Below are 16,520 nucleotides of genomic sequence, written 5' to 3'. Positions count from 1 at the left end.
CGGACGGCCGCATGGACTCAGGACAGGCATGGGTAGACACAGCATAGATGCAAGATGGACATGTCATGGACAGCATGGGGCCCAGGCTACAGCAAGCTCTTCAAAGCTTTACAACTGCTAACCTCATCCCAGCCTCTGCCCCACCCACACACCTCCACCTGGTTTCCAGATGTTTCCAGATCCTGGGGCCCCCTCCCCAGTCCCACACATCACCGGAAGCCCATGTGCCTGAGCCCCTTCCCAGGGGAAGCCCCAAGCCTGGCCTAGTGCTCTCTTGGAGGCACACAGGTGCCTCTAAGCTGCCAGGGATGGTGACCAGTGGCTGGCCATGTTCCCTATGCATCCACTTGCTCCTGGTCACACTCCTGGCTCACTGGGGTGGTGGTGGGATACCCACCGCAGGCCATGTTGGAGGTATTGTCAGTAAGCCTGAGGGTGCTGCTGGGAGGACGGGAGCCAGATGGGTATAATGTGCAGAAAGGTGGCAAAGGCTGGCCTCCTGTTGGCCAGAGGTGCCCGTGGCCTTCCTGCCATGGCAGTGCTGCCTTCTGCCCCATCTGGGATCTCCTGCACTGCCCCCTCCAGGCATCACAGGCCTTGGAGGGGGGGGCGTTGTGGGCCTGTGTGCCTCCTAGAGCCAGCTTGGCTAGCCACAGCTCTGGCCTGTGTCCGGGGTGGTAGCTCCACACTCCTACCCAGCTTCTCACCCCACAGGTTTCTCCCCAGGAAGGTTCCAGGGTGGGGCTGAGGGATCTGCCAGCATTCCACTAGATCCTATGTCCTGGGTCATCCCTCCTCCTGGCCGAGCCTGGCCCCTGCTCTCTCCTCCTCCTGGAGCCCCCTTTGCCAGCACCCCGCCTCCCCCTACCAAAGTAGCCCAGCGTTGGGGGGGGCGCCCAGCACGCTGGGCTCTGCAGCTCCTGGCCCCCAGGGAGTGAGGGTCTGAGTGCCTGCTCCTCAAAAGAGAACCCTGTGCCCCACTCTGACCCTCAGCCCTTCTCTGCCAGGCAGTGGTGACTGACCCTGAGCTCTCTACAATGCCTCCGTCCCCATTCCCACCAACCAGTCCCCAGGGGGCTCTTGGACCCACTGCCCAGATGCAAGTGCTGAGTCTAGCAGGGTCCCTGCTGCTGGGCCAGCCCTGGTTCCCCTGCCACTTAAAGGGTTGGGACAGGACAGCAAGGGGACCTCTCTAGCCCCGCAGATCTCAGCCAGAACACAGCCCACAACCGGACACTCTGCCCAGCCGAGCATGCTGACCTGGGAGGGGTGGGGCTCCCGCTGGTCCCCGCCCCGTCCCCTGGCCCCTCTGTCCCAGCCTTCCCCTTTCCTGCACCCCTTGTTCGGTATCCACAGGCTGGAGAAGCAGCACCTTTGGTGCGGCCACTGGCGGTGCTGGGAGCAGGAAGCGCTGAGGGAAGAGTCCACTGCCGACAGGTGCGCGGGAGGGCGGGGGAGATGACGGAGGAAGCGGGAGGGGACACAGCGTGCAGTCTGCCCACCAAGGACGTCCCAGGACCCCGGGTGCACTGGGGCAGCAAGCTCCCGGTAGCTGTAGACTGCCCTGCAGCCCAGAGTCCACAACAGAGACGCCTGGAACACTCCATGGTCAGCATGGGCTTCCCTGCGGTCCCGTGGGCAGCTGCTTCTGCTGAATTCCCTAGGGACCGGACAAGATGCCCAGGTCTGGCCAGCATGCAGTGGAGTCCACACCTGCTTGACCCCCTGCTCCACCCCCGCCCCCTGGCCAACACTCCCAACCAGACCATGAAGGCCACCCCAGGAGTTACTTTTTAATCAGGCTGCCCTGCGGGCTGGGCTGGTGATGGTCACGAATGACCCCAGCCAGCCAGCTGGTGAGGATGAGACAGCAGGTGCACTGCCCCCGCCTGCAGTAGAGTGAACGCCCCAGACAGGATGTGCAGGGGTGGCATGTGGGAGGTCCCAGGATGTGTGGCCACAGGGAGGGGTAGAGCTGGACACACAAATAGAGGAGCTGGGCTGCTGCCCAGAGAAGAGGTAACTGGCCTGGCCAGCTGGGAGTGGGCCGGGGCCGCAGCTCGCAGCACAGGGTCCAGGTGGGCATTGCCCAGTGTGATCCACTGCAGCAGGAGGGAGCCCTCCGCCCACGCCCACCAGGACCAGGGCTCTGGATTGTCCTAGGGCTCCCGAGCTCCCACATCCAGGGAAGAGACCACCCTGTGTGTGGCAACTCATGCTTCCAGGAGGCTGCTGGAACCAGGGGTCGGAGTGTGACAGCCAGGGTGCTACTCACTGCTCCTGCTTCCCTGGGCTTGAGCCCCCTGTGGTCACAACCTTAGAGATCAGCTGTGACAATGCAGATTCCCCAGCCCCCACACAACCTCCCACGCCCCATCGGGGTGCTGGAGGGCAGAGGGCCTCTCCTGGGGGCCCTAAGACATCAGTATTCCATATGGGCACTGGTTCTAATCCCGGCTGCTCCACTTCCCATCCAGCTCCCTGTTCATGGTGTGGGAGGGCAGCAGATGATGGTGCAATTTCCTGGGACCCTGCACCAGCATGAGACCCAGACCAGCTCTGGCCATTGAGGCTCTCTGGGGAATAAACCAGTGGGCGGACGGTTTCTCCCTTTCTCTCTCTGATTTTCTACCAAATCATTATTTTTATTTATGTTTTGAAAGATTTATCTGTGGAAAGACATATTTACAGAGGGAAGGAGAGACAGAGAAAGATCTGTCTGCTGGTTCACTCCCCAAGTGGCTGCAATGGCCAGAACTGAGTTGATTTGAAGCCAGGAGCCAGGCGCTTCTGGTCTCCCACGTGGGTGCAGGGTCCCAAGGCTTCGGGCCGTCCTCAACTGCCTTCCCAGGCCACAGGCAGGGGATGGGAAGTGGAGCCACTGGAGCAATTGAGCCATTACCTGAGGCCCTCCAGTAAATCGTTCTCATGAAGTAGAAAGTATAAGTGAAGCTGCTGGTGCGTGGGAGTCCTGGCGGCCATGAGAAGGGTAAAGACGAGCAGCCGAGGGCCTGGGGAAGGCCAGCGCTGCCCAGCAGGCAGCCCCGACCATCTGGCCTGAAGCTCCCAGCTTCTCCCCTCGGGAGATGTCAGGACCTGAGGCACTTCCACAAAGCACCCAGTCGGGAGGCGCTGGCCCTGCCTGGGCAGCCTCGGTTCTGTGCCAAGGGCCTCCTTGCTGGGCAGAGTGGCTCATCTTCCGCTCTCGTCGGTTCTCCCCGCCACAGCCTCGTGTTGCACCGGTATAGATCCATCCTGGCCAGGAAAGCCGGAAGCCACCAGCACCCTGACCCGGAGTACCAGGTCAGGATCACCGTTGTCCCTGGCCCCGTGGGCCCTGCTGCCCCCTCAGGTGAGCACCTGCACCCGTCTGTCCTGAGCCTGCGGCTGTGAGCTTCGGACCCTCACTGGTGACCGCGTGGACGTGGCTTGCAGCTGCACGCTGCCCCCGACGAGGTGTCCAAGGTTATCTGAGCTAGGGTTTGAGGTTAAGGTTGGCTCCAGGCACTGGCTGTGGAAAATAGCTCCGGGTTTTCAGTGTGGCATACCTACAGGGACTTGGGGAGAACAGAGTGGATGATTGGGGTCCCTGTGCTGTGTGCCACAGGCTTGGGACCAGCTGAGCAGTGGGACTGAACCACGGGAGATGTGTAGGGAGGCAGGCTGGCCTTCCATCTGCGATGTGGGCCCCGATCGGGGCCTTGTTGGGTGAACATTTGGTTCTGAGGCCTCCCTGGTAGACATCTACTTGTCCTTACCCCAAACGAGGGGATGTGCCAGAGCTTGTGTCCCTCACATACACCTGCTGCCTGCAGCCTCGGCACACACCGCAGAGTTCGGGGTGTCCACGCCTGCACATAAATGCTGGCCCCTGCCTGGGCATGGCACAGCCAACCTGAGTGGACCACCAGGTTAGTGGGCGTTGTCCCCAGCCAGCGTCAGTGAGTGGTTCTACAGGGTACGGGGGCCTGGTGTCCTCCGTGTTCTAGGTCGTGCGTGCCTGGGAAGCCCCGCTGGATGGGGCCGCAGGGACCCAGGCCTGTACACAGTGGGAGGCCTGCCCACACACCCGCCCACTGCCCATGTGCCTGTGCACCTTTACAGCCGGGCTCTCAGCCTGGCTACAGTGGAACCACCCAGTAGCACGACGCTGGCTGGAGTTCCCGAGTGTCCTGTGGCCCCCAGGTCCTCCCACAACTGCTACCCTGGCCACCCAAAATCCTTTCTGGGTCTGACCTGCGCCTCACGGGCCGCCAAGTACCTCGGGCTAGCTCCTCATTGCTTCCATTTCCACCATGCAAACCCAGATGTGACCCCAACTCCACTGTGCGTGACTCCTGGAGGGGCTTAGGCAGAGCTGGGGCAGGCCCCCAGCTTCACCCAAGGTTCTCGGCCCCTACCTCGTCACCATGGCTCTCTGCTCGGGTCCCCCAGCCTCAGACAGGCAGGGTGCGTGGCCTTTTCAGCCCTATGGTGTAGAAAGGCCTGCCTCTTCCTGCCTTGGTTTCCCGTCTCACCTCAGACACTGCTCCCCCAAGGGACACCCAGCGGGACCCACCCCATCCAGACCCATGTGGTCTTCTCCAACCTTCTGATGCAGCCTGCCTGTGCCCTCCCTGTACCAGCCCCGCCAGTGCCCTCCCGCAGGGTCTGTGCTCCCCATGTCCCAGTGGACCACGTCCTGTGACCATCCACCTGGGGCTACTTCCCATTGGCTGGGGAGGGGACAGGGCCTTCTCGGGAGGGGGGGGGCCTCTGGGACCCTCAACCTTGGGTGAAGGGATCCCCAGAGGCCCAGACTCTCATTGGTCCTTGGCTCCTGTGGTCCCAGCTAAGCTGCCCCTGTGTCTCCCTGGCACAGACACCCCAGTGCACACCAGTGCTGCTGGGAACTTCCGGGAGACACTCTGCCTCCTGGGGCTCCCACTGCCTGCCCACCTGGGGTGCCTCCTGGGGTGCCTCCTGGGGCTCCCACTGCCTGCCCACCTGGGGTGCCTCCTGGGGTGCCTCCTGGGGCTCCCACTACCTGCCCACCTGGGATGCCTCCTGGGGCTCCCACCGCCTGCCCACCTGGGGTGCCTCTTGGGGCTCCCACTACCTGCCCACCTGGGATGCCTCTTGGGGCTCCCACCGCCTGCCCACCTGGTGTGCCTCCTGGGGCTCCCACCACCTGCCCACCTGGGGTACCAATGCTGTGTGCCTGACTCAAGCCTGTCCTGACTTCCGGAATCTTCTCTCTCTGCTTCCTGCCCACCCTCACCGTGCTGGCAGGTCCCCTAAAGCCTGCCGATGCCTCCTCTCCTGGGTGTCCCCGCATGCAGCGGCCTTGGCCCCCTCAGGGCTGCAGCTGGGTGGGAGCAGTTGGCCTGTGCACAGTTTTAATCCACACGTGCCCACATACATGCACAGGTACACACACGCACAGGGTGTTAGTGACATGAATTTCCCGTATGTTTGCCGGCTGGCTCCCCGAGTCACACTGTGACTTCCTGTGAGACCTGGGGCTCCTGAGAGGCGAGGCTTGGGTGTCGGAGCTGTCCCTGGCTCCAGCTGCTGGGTGGGGCGGTACTGATGTCCATAAAGCTCTGGATGGTAAAGGGTGCTGAGGACAGAGGGCCACACACAGCTCAGCACGGTCCTGGCTTCCATGCTGCCATGGTGCGGGGTCTCAGAGTTGCTGTTGATCGGCCAAAACTGCACGATCTGCATGACCCAGAAGTTGCTTTCCTACTCTCCCGAAGCCAGGCTTCTGGGCGGGGGCGGCACCCTCAGAGGGGTCTGCGGTGGAGGCTGCTGTGTGCTGAGGCCGGGTTCTGGGGATTCTGAGGATCCCTGCAGGCTGACTCGGATTAGGATCTCCCCAGAGTTAGGTCAGAGCCCCCAGGACAAGAGGAGTTCCCGGCCTTCTGTGGTGCCCACTGAGCTCCATGTTAGTCCCCAGGCCGGTGCGGTGCCACAAGGAGCCGTCCCCGAGTGCAGGCCACGTGGGGAGAGGTGGCAGGGTGTGAGCCTGCAGACACAGGACTTGCTGGCTCATTGCTCCATGGCATGGAGCGGGATAGCACCTTGCTCCGGCATGGGGCACTCTCAGGTCCAGGTGATTGGCCAGGGCCATCTGGTGGCCCTCGGCTGCAGATGGTACAGCCGGGCCTGGCTGCCAGGACTGGAGTGAGACGAGGGCGCCTGCTCATGTCAGGAGTTGGAACTGTGTGCTCTCGCCATGACCCAGGGACCCTCCAGGAGGCAAACTGGCACGGGAGGGTCAGCCTTGAGAGTGGGCAGAGGCTTCTGTGCTGCAGCTGGTAGGCCACCCCCGGGTCTCACCCCACGTGAGCAGCTGAGCAGGGCTGGGTGAGCTCCTTCCCCAGTGTCCTGCCCAGCCCCTGTCCAGGCCCTGCAGGGTCCTTGCTTCGCAGAGGTGCTGGTTCTTGCAAACCAGGCTGTCCTGGGCACTGCCCAGCCATTAACAGAGACCACTATGGCCGAATCCTGAGCAGCAAGGCGGTTTTGGCCATCTGCTTATAGGAAGGCACAGGTCCCGGGCCGCCCCCAGTCAGCGGCCGGGCTGGGAAGTGGCCCTGCCACCTGCTCCGCGCCCATGTCCACATCCTGCTCCGTCTCCAGTCTCAGGGGCCCTGAGAGCCCAGGCCTGCCCCCCACTGGCACCAGGAGAGATGGGGTACACACACACACCCTTTTCAGTACCAGCTGAGCCCCCAGAAAAGCATCCCCCTCTTAAACTTGGGGCTTCAAAGAGTGTGTGGGATGTAGAAGCCACAGACAAGCTGGTTTTGATGCAAAACATTTTTGAAATTGAAAAAGTTCATGGCAAATGCATGTCTTGAACAAGCCAGGCAGGGGGTTTGACTTTTTCTTCTAAAGATTATTTGTTTGTTTGAAAGAGAGAGCCCTCCATCCGCGGTTCGTTCTTCAGGTGGCTGCAGTGGTCAGGGCCAAGCCAGGAACTGCCCCGTGTCCCTCTGGCTCTCCCAGAACGTTAGCGGGGAGCTGGATTGCAGGTGGAGCAACCGGGACTGGAACCAGTGCAGCGCGGAATGCTGGTGCCCTCTGTCACACTGTTTTTCTCCTGTTTACTTGGTTAAACACGTTTCAGAAATTAGAGAGACTTGTTCTGATGGTTGCCTTGATACCTGTCTTCACAGAATCCCCTTGGGGCAGCGGGCAGCTTCTTTCTGCTGGGCCTCTACCGTAAGCAGGCCTGGTATCAGCCAGCACCAACCACTTCCTCCGGCTCTGGCTGGGCGGGCTGGTTGCATGGCGGTACACTACCACCTGCATGACCGCAGCTGCCGCACTCCACCAGCAGCCTCAGCCTCCACAGGCTCTTCTGTTCTGTCCCCAGAGCCACAGCTTTCTAGTAGGTCCTCCCTGAGGCCCCTGCCCCACCCCACTCTACCTGGGGGACGCCCGGGTCCCTCAGCGGGAAGGGCTGTGGGGACACCCGGGTCCCTCAGAGGCCAGGGGTATGTGGAGGACGCCCGGGTCCTTCAGTGGGAAGGGCTGTGAGGACGCCCGGGGCCCTCAGTGGGGAGGGCTGTGAGGACGCCCGGGGCCCTCAGTGGGAAAGGCTGTGAGGATGCCCGGGGCCCTCAGCGGGAAGGGCTGTGAGGACGCCCGGGGCCCTCAGAGACCAGGGGCATGTGGAGGACTCCAGGGCCCTCAGTGGGGAGGCTCGAAGGGTACCCAGGTCCCTCAGAGCGGACGGCCTGTGGCGGTCTCTTTGGGTTCACCCACCCCCTCACTGGGGCTGCCTCCTGTGGTGGCCAATGGAAAGGTCTGCAGGCGCTGCCCAGGGACCTGTCAGGTGGCTGGCCCCCATGCCATGCTGAGTCCCCTGAACACATAGGTCCCCCAGCGGGGTGTCCCTCACTCCTGGGCTCCCCGACAGCGTCAACCCTGAAGCTGTCGGGTTTTAAGCAGCCGCTTGTACCTGGCTGCTGTTGGCCCCCAGGAGAGCCCTGAGTGGTTCATCTCAGCTGTCTTGTCTGCGGACGGTGGCTGTGTCCCCGCATGGGAGCTGACCCGGACACAGGCCAGATGGCCTTCTGGTAGCCGTGGACCAGAGTCCTGCAGCTCTGGCAGGTGTCGGCCACCCTGCCGTCTGCTGCCCGCTGGCTATGTGGGTCAGCTCTCAGTGGGCCTCTGGCTTGTATCAGCACAGGCAGGCAGCATGTTGACCTTGGGCCCTCACAGTCCTCGTTGGACCAACCTTGGGTCTCCTCCCGTCAGCCAGGGTGTGGCCAGGCCTTGGCATGTACACTGAGGGCCATGGAAAAGCTATGTCCGCCTGGTTCTGCCCACGTGAGCGCTTTGACCTGCCTGGGCCTTGGGCCTATGTACTGGTTGGGACAGGAATGGCAATTCTGGCCCAGCATGAGGCGAGACAGAGCCATACGTGTCAGAACTGCACGCGGCACCCTTGCTGTCAGGAGGGGCTGTGGAGGACCGGGATTGAGGCCCCTCTGCCTGCAGAGCCTGGAGGTTCTGCTCCGTGGAGTTGACGTGGTGACACAGTCTGGCCTGGCTGGCTCCCCAAGCAGAGTGAGAGGTCTCTCCTGTGGGGGTCAGCTCTGGGCACACCCTCCTTCCACGCAAATGCAGGGAGTGGCAGCAGCTGTCTTGTGGCTGTGAGGACCAAACCTAGAAGCAAGGAGGAGCCCTTGTCAGTCACACAAGAGCTGCTGAACCCTCCCTCACCTGGCAGGACCTTGGCAGGTGGAACCCCGTGCTCCTGTGTTCCCTGGGAGGGGGGTTCCTAAGGCACCAACCCAGGGCCATGCCCGGCACCATGGAGCCCAGAGTCGTGAGGATGTGTCGGAGCCCTGGCAGCCCCAGAGGGTGGAGAGGCTGGGGACATGCGTGTCACACGTGGGTGTGGCTGTGGTCTGGATGTTGGTGACCAGTTCTCAAATGGCCTTGGTGTGGTCAGGGGGTGTTCTGAAAATCCCAGAAGCCAAAGTGCGCCTCAGCTTGACTTGCATAATTTATTCTGAGAAACTTTGTGCTGTGTGAAAGGGCTGAGCCCCAGGGTCAGCGACCCGGCTGGGATCCTTCCCTTCCAAGACTGCCCCCACCAGGTGGCATGCGTGGCCTGAGCCTGTCCCCATGTGTCCCCTGGATTGCCGGCAGGTGGCACCTGCGAGCAGGAGATGCCTAGGATTGAAATGGGCCCAAGAATAGGATGTGGGAGGTTTGGGGGACAGTCTGCAGCGTTCAGGGCTGGGCTGTGACCTCAGGCTGCGCGTACCCCCACTGGCCACGCATGCCTAGGGACTCGGTGTCCTCACCACGCACCTCAGGGCTCCGGAAGCTGAGCACATGTGTCTTGCCTGGGCCCCAAGCCAGGCCACATGAGGCTGGAGCAGCCGAGAGGGTGCCTGCCATGGTGCCTGTGTTGGCGAGTGCACATGCGTGGAGTTACCTGTGTGCAGCATGTGCTCCACGGGATGCGGCGTATGGCCCGTGGTGGCACACGTGTCAGGGCAGACCATGCGAGGAACACGCTACCACAGCGTCCGTGAACATCTGTGTGGTATGTTTTGTCCCTGTGTCCTGCACCGTGGGGTCACTTGGGTCATGCAAAGACAGCCAGGTTGCCTTCCACAGCAGGAGCACAGGGTGGTGGGGCGGGGATCCGCCACGCTCCTCTCTGTGAGCGGCCGCTGTCTGTCTTGTTGAAAAGCTGGCATTAGGGGTCGCAGCTGGCCTCAGCCCAGGCAGCGTGATACAGCTGCCCTGCCCCTGGCCGGGTGTGAGGCCGACACCCAGTGTTCACCTAGGGTTACTGATGCTGAGGCAGGGCAGGGAGGCCCACAGAGGAGCACAGGAGAGTCAGAGGGCAGCATCTGCTCAGGGATCCCCCTTAGACAAAGCAGCCTGTTTCCCTAGCACGCACCAGGCATGCAACGGGGCACCGGAAGGCACAGCCTTCCCGCATGCTGGGGAGTGGAAGTTGTTCTGAGCCATGCCACACATGAACGGGGCCCTGCTCCTTGGGACCTGCCACACACACAGCTACAGAGAATCTGTGCTTAGAAAGGAAGGTAGCCCGGGACCCACAGTGGAATAGCACGCTAATCCTCTCCATGTGGTGCCAGCATCCCATGTGGACTGGCTGCTCCACTCTCCACCCAGCTCCCTGCTTGTGGCCCAAGAGCTTGGGCCAGTGCAACCTGGGAGAAGCTTTGGACTAATCCAGCTCTGGCCAACTGGTAGACTGCTAGATCTACCAACTGGTAGATTTTTCTGTCTCTGCTTCTTGCTCTGTAACTGACTTTTAAGTAAAAATAAATAAAAGTTAAAGATAAAAGAAAGGGAGACGACCCCACAGCCTCTTCAGCCACCAAATCCATGAGGCCATTCACATCTGCGGGACTCAGCCAGCAGGGGAGAGCTAGGGGTGGGGGGCCAGGAGAAAGGAGGTGTTAGTTATTTAAAAGAACGTAAGAGTTCGATTTCTAGGTTATAGGATATTAAGATACTTTACGCGCAGCTAATTCTCGCAACCTGGTTCTTTACCGTGAGCTGAAAACACCAGACGCAATGACATATCTTACGAAGTTTATTCCAGCGGGGCAGGAAAAGGGGAAGGGGAACGGGAAGGGGGAGAGCAAGGAAGAAGAGAGAGAGAGAGAGAGAGAGACAGAGAGAACCGAGTGGGGCAGGAACAGGGAAGGGGAGGGAAGGGAGGAAGAGCAGGGGAGAGGAACCAAGGAGAGGAAGAGAGAGAGCAAAAAAGAGGGGCGAACCGCACCTGGGGGCCTTTTTTGTCTGCCAGGTGTGGGGGGGCGGGGATTGGGAGGGATTGAGGTCAAGGCCCCAGGGGATTGGTGCCTGCAGGTGAATGCCTGGGGATGATTGGCGAGTGGGCGGGTTTGGGGAAGGGGCTGGGAGATTGGGGGTGGGATTCTCAGGTGGAATGCCAGGTTACATCTGATTGGTGGATGGCTGCACTGGCGCGAATCCCGTGAGCTGCGAGGAAGAAATGGTGCAGGGTCCAGGGTGGGATATTGGAATAAATCCTTATAGGAGGGGCGTGGGGAGGGGCTGGGGGAGGAGTGGCCAGGGGTTGTGGACCCTGGAGTTGGGAAGCAGGTGCTCCTTTGAGATGGCAGTGACTTCCGGTGGGTGTCAGTGTTTGGTCCCCACTGCAGGTCCCCGTGTAAATGTCTACACCCATGAGGGGTTGATCAGTTCCTGCGATGTATAGGGCCTGTGAGAGTGAGCAGGTGAGGAAGTGCAGGCCAGTGCCTGCTCCCTCCTGCTTCCGAGGATGTCTGTGTTCTGGGGGTCCCAGGACTGCAGAGGAGGGGGTGCCTGCCCTCCCTGGGCTCTGAGCCTGCCCTCAGTTTCCTGCCAAGACGGCCGCAGGGCAGCAGGGCTGGCCCCGGGGGACCTGGCGTGGCCTCAGCGCTGTGGCTGTAAACAGGCCCCTGTGCTCTATTGTTCTCGGCTTCCTTTTGGCTGGGACAGCTGAGGAGGGGGAGTGTCCACTCCCCCAGGGGACTTGGCCCTTACTGAGCCGCCGGAGGAGCTGCCCTCGGGGACTCTGTTGCTGGCTGCCAGCTGCCCAGTCTGGGTGCCAGGTGAGGGAAAGGCAGAGAGGCGCCCACCTGGCTGCAGCCCTCCTCCCGGGGCGGCCAATGCTCTGCCCTCTCTCCCTTCTCTGGCACCAGCAGGTGCGCTTCCAGGGCTGCCCTGTAATAAGAGTGAGGGGGAGGGGCATGTGAGAGCTCACTGGGGGGTCTGTTTGAGCACAGTGGGTGGGCCACCTGGCTGCCCCTCACTCAAGGAGCTGGAGGCAGGGGAGGGCAGCAAGCAGGGTCCCCAGGACAGGCTCCCAGGCTTGGGCGGCAGGTTCATGTGAGACAGCTCAGCGTCAGGCTGGACTGAGGCAGCAGAGTTTGAAGCCCAGGGGAAGTTTGCACTCCACAATTGAAAACCTGCAAGTACAACATTCGCTACAAACAATAAACATTGTTGCAAAGTTTGGGAACAGGTGCTCAGGACCCAGGGACAAAGACTGCTTCTTTTTGCCCTAACAGTGGGACAGTACAAGTGTGGTGCAGTCCCCATCATGGCCGCTATCAGGTTTCCTTGCCAGGAGAACATCTGAGTCTGAACCCGTCCCTGCCCTGCATCTGGACTTACAGCCCCTGCAAAGGCATCCCTGGCCCCACCCCTTCCTTTCCTAGCCACGCCCACCCCTGAGCGGGGTGGGGTGGGGTGGGGGTGTCTGTGTGTGTGTGAGGGGCACTTTGGTGAGATACTTTGCTGGGCATGTAGGCAGCAGCTTCCCCCAGGGCGACCCGCAGCCAGTCCTGGTTGTCCAGGATCTGTGGGTGCATTTCCTGTTTTCCCTGCCCTGCTGTGGCTCCTATGGTGCCTATGTGATACCCCTGGGTGCACCGAGCCCCTGAAGAGTGTGTGGGGTTCCTGGGGTGGGGGTCTGCAGCAGGGGCACTGGCGGAGCTGTCTTGCCCACCTCCTGCTGGTTCCCATTCCTCACCTCCTTCCGGGTCAGGCTCCCAGAGCGGTTGCTAAGCGTGATGGACTGTATCCAGGTGCGCCTGCACACCTGCTGGCAGGTGGGGGAGGTGCAACACACCTGCTTCCTCCTCCTTGCCAGCGAGGCCCTGGGGCTCTGGTTCTCTGGGGAGCCACTGGGCACGTCTGGGTGATGAGGATTTCAGGGGGCTGCTTTCCGTGGGGCACAGCAGTTTCCCAGAGCAAACACCTAGGTGCCCCTGCGGGTCTGCATCCTGTGCCAGCTGCTCACTGCTGCATGACCTTGGGCTTGAGCTAGGGCAAGACAAAGCTACGATGTGCCGAGTCAGGGCAGACCCAGTGCGTTCACACCACTCCTAGTGCCGAGTCAGGGCAGACCCAGTGTGTTCACACCACTCCTAGTGCTGAGTGACTGTAGACCCAGTGAGCTCACACCACTCCTAGTGCTGAGTCACTGCAGACCCAGTGAGCTCATACCACTCCTAGTGCTGAGTCAGGGCAGACCCAGTGTGTTCACACCACTCCTAGTGCCGAGTCAGGGCAGACCCAGGGTGTTCACACCACTCCTAGTGCCGAGTCACTGCAAACCCAGTGCGTTCACACCACTCCTAGTGCCAAGTCAGGGCAGACCCAGTGCGTTCACACCACTCCTAGTGCCGAGTCACTGCAGACCCAGTGTGTTCACACCACTCCTAGTGCTGAGTCAGGGCAGACCCAGTGTGTTCACACCACTCCTAGTGCTGAGTCAGGGCAGACCCAGTGCGTTCAAACGACATGGCGCCTTGGAAAGGGTGTGGGCACAGGGGCCGTTTCTGATAGTCTTAAGGCAGATACAGACTTCAGTAGACAGCACCATCTCTGCTTCTGTTGTACTAATTTCCTTCTCCTCATCCTGTGTGAGCCCTCACGTCACAAGCAGCTGAACCTTATAAAAGGCAAGGGGATGCACAGGAATGCACTCCTGGGGCAGTAGACAGATGGCTTCGGACACGCAGGTGGGCTGCAGTTGGCCTGGGAGGGGCTGGGAGGAGCAGGAGGGGTCTGAGCTGCAGCAGACACAAATCTGCCGTGTCCTCTCCAGCCATCCTGATTGGCAGGGCCCAGCTCATGCCGAGGCAGCCTGCTGCTCCCAGGGGAGCCCCTGCCTGTGCTAGGGAGCCCACTGGGGATGGGGAAGGCTTTGTCTTTTACCTCTGGTTTCCATTTTGGCCAGGGACATCGGCTCCTTCTCAAGCCCTAGGGGTGCTTCTGGGGTGAGGTGGGCAAGGAGATTGTCAGAGGTGAGAGTGGAGGGAACTGCTGTGCCAAGGATGCCTGGACCCCAGGACGCTCTCCTGGAGTGCAGGGCTGGAGGGGGGAGGCCACGGGGTCACACCTCCCTCAGTCTCTCAGAGGCAGGCAATGTCCAGCCTGCAGGCAGTTTCACAAGGTCATCACAGCCAACAGGTCCCTGTCACCTAGTGACGTCACAGCTGCCTGACCCTGACAGGTGTCTGTGTCACGTCACAAGGTGTTTCTGCCAGCTGTGTAGATGGGAATGTGTCCAGCTAGCAGTGGCACATGGTAGGCTCTGAGAGGCAGACAGTCCTGTCCTGTGGAGAGTGCAGGCTTGTGGGGCTCTGTGTATCCAAAGTCACCATAATGTGGTGCATGTGTGCCCGTGGTCACTGCAGTGTGGTGCACACGTGTGCCCGTGGTCACTGCAGTGTGGTGCACGTGTGCCCGTGGTCGCTGCAGTGTGGCGCATGTATGCCCGTGGTCACTGCAGTGTGGTGCACACGTGTGCTGTGGTCACTGCAGTGTGGTGCACGTGTGCCCGTGGTCACTGCAGTGTGGTGCACACGTGTGCCTGTGGTCACTGCAGTGTGGTGCACGTGTGCCCGTGGTTGCTGCAGTGTGGTGCACGTGTGCCCGTGGTCACTGCAGTGTGGTGCACACGTGTGTCCGTGGTCACTGCAGTGTGCTGCACACGTGTGCCTGTGGTCACTGCAGTGTGGTGCACGTGTGCCCGTGGTCGCTGCAGTGTGGTGCACACTTGTGCCCGTGGTCACTGCAGTGTGGTGCACGTGTGCCCGTGGTCACTGCAGTGTGGTGCACGTGTGCCCGTGGTCACTGCAGTGTGGTGCACGTGTGCCCGTTGTCACTGCAGTGTGGTGCACGTGTGCCCGTGGTCGCTGCAGTGTGGTGCACACGTGTGCCCGTGGTCACTGCAGTGTGGTGCACACGTGTGCCCGTGGTCGCTGCAGTGTGGTGCACACGTGTGCCCGTGGTCACTGCAGTGTGGTGCACACATGTGCCCGTGGTCGCTGCAGTGTGGTACACACGTGTGCCCGTGGTCACTGCAGTGTGGTGCACACGTGTGCCTGTGGTCACTGCAGTGTGGTGCACGTGTGCCCGTGGTCGCTGCAGTGTGGTGCACACTTGTGCCCGTGGTCACTGCAGTGTGGCGCACGTGTGCCCGTGGTCGCTGCAGTGTGGTGCACACGTGTGCCCGTGGTCACTGCAGTGTGGTGCACACGTGTGCCCGTGGTCGCTGCAGTGTGGTGCACGTGTGCCCGTGGTCACTGCAGTGTGGTGCACACGTGTGCCCGTGGTCACTGCAGTGTGGTGCACACGTGTGCCCGTGGTCGCTGCAGTGTGGTGCATGTGTGCCCGTGGTCACTGCAGTGTAGTGCACACGTGTGCCCGTGGTCACTGCAGTGTGGTGTACACGTGTGCCCGTGGTCACTGCAGTGTGGTGCACATTCCCAAACCATTTAGGGGACGGTGCTTCTTCCCTGAGAAGAGAGCTCGGGCAGGTGGCGGCTGAGTGGGTGCGTGGCCTGGACTCCATGGGCGGCAGCAGACACCCGCTGGGGGTGTGGAATAAGTGCACAGCTGGCGCCCTGCCAGCAACGGGGAGGTCGCTGTGCCTTGTGCCTGCAGCACTCCATGTTCACCTGGCTCACAGTCCCGTGTCCTTGTACAGGTGGTGGCCCCGCCCCTAGCAGGAGCCGCTGGTCCACCCTCGGCTCAACACGGACCGCTGAGGAACCCTGCTCCCCGCGGACGCACTGTCCCTGCGCGATTCCAGCGGCATGAGGCCGCGGGGAGACGGCGCGCTCCGCTGCTGCGGCCTCTGCACCTGCCCGGGGTGGGCCGGAGGTAAAGCACAGGTCAGGGGCTGCAGCCAGTGGTTCCTCGCAGCCCGCAGGGAGAGGAGACCCGGGGGCAGGTGGTGGTGCGCTCTGCCAGGTGACCGCACACGGACAACTTCCAGGCGACACGTGAGACGTCCAGGTGACCTCGGCGGCGGGCTCACCTGATTCCCAGGTGGCCTCGGTGGAGACCCACGGGCCTGGCGCGCGCCGCTTCCGCTTCCGCCGCGCGCCCCCCGCTCCCCGTCGGCGCGCCCCCTCCCGAAGATGCGGGGCCAATCCCGGGAAGGGAGGCGTGGACGCGGGCCCGGAGAAGCGCCTGCCAGAGCGCCCCTCGCCGCTGCGCCCCCTCCCCACTCCCGGCCCCACCCAGAGAGCGCCCTGGGCGCGCGGAGCGGCAGGTCCGCCCGGAGGATGAGGTTCTGGCTAAGCTGTGCAGACATGGCCCTGGAGGACCTGCGGCAGCGGCTGAGCGCCGTCTCCCGGCGCACGGGTAGGAGGGAGAGCTGCGGGCCTGGCAGGGTGCGGAGTGGCAGGGCAGCGGTGCGGCCCCGGGGTGTGCGAGCTGAGCGGCGGCCAGGGCGCGGGGCAGACGCGGGCTTGGTGCTGCCGGGTCGCAGGCTGGCGCCGCAGGGCCGCAGCCTGCACCAGCCCGCATCCCAGAGAATGCTGCTGCTGCAGCAGCGCGGGCGGCGCGCGCGTGTGGGAGTCGGGCGGGGCGGTGCAGCCGTCACGCGCCGGCTCGGATATTTCTGTGTTCTCCACCAAATATAGCTGGAACCCGAGGCAAAAGCTGGGGAAGGGCGTGAGCACGGAGCGGGATGGGGCGCGCGACCTGAGCTCGGAGCGGCCGGC

Source organism: Ochotona curzoniae, unplaced genomic scaffold, assembly GCF_017591425.1.
Source record: "Ochotona curzoniae isolate NIBS_2020 unplaced genomic scaffold, NIBS_Ocur_1.0 contig_64, whole genome shotgun sequence".
NCBI classification, from domain to species: Eukaryota; Metazoa; Chordata; class Mammalia; order Lagomorpha; family Ochotonidae; genus Ochotona; species Ochotona curzoniae.
Note: the sequence above shows the minus strand (reverse complement) of the source record.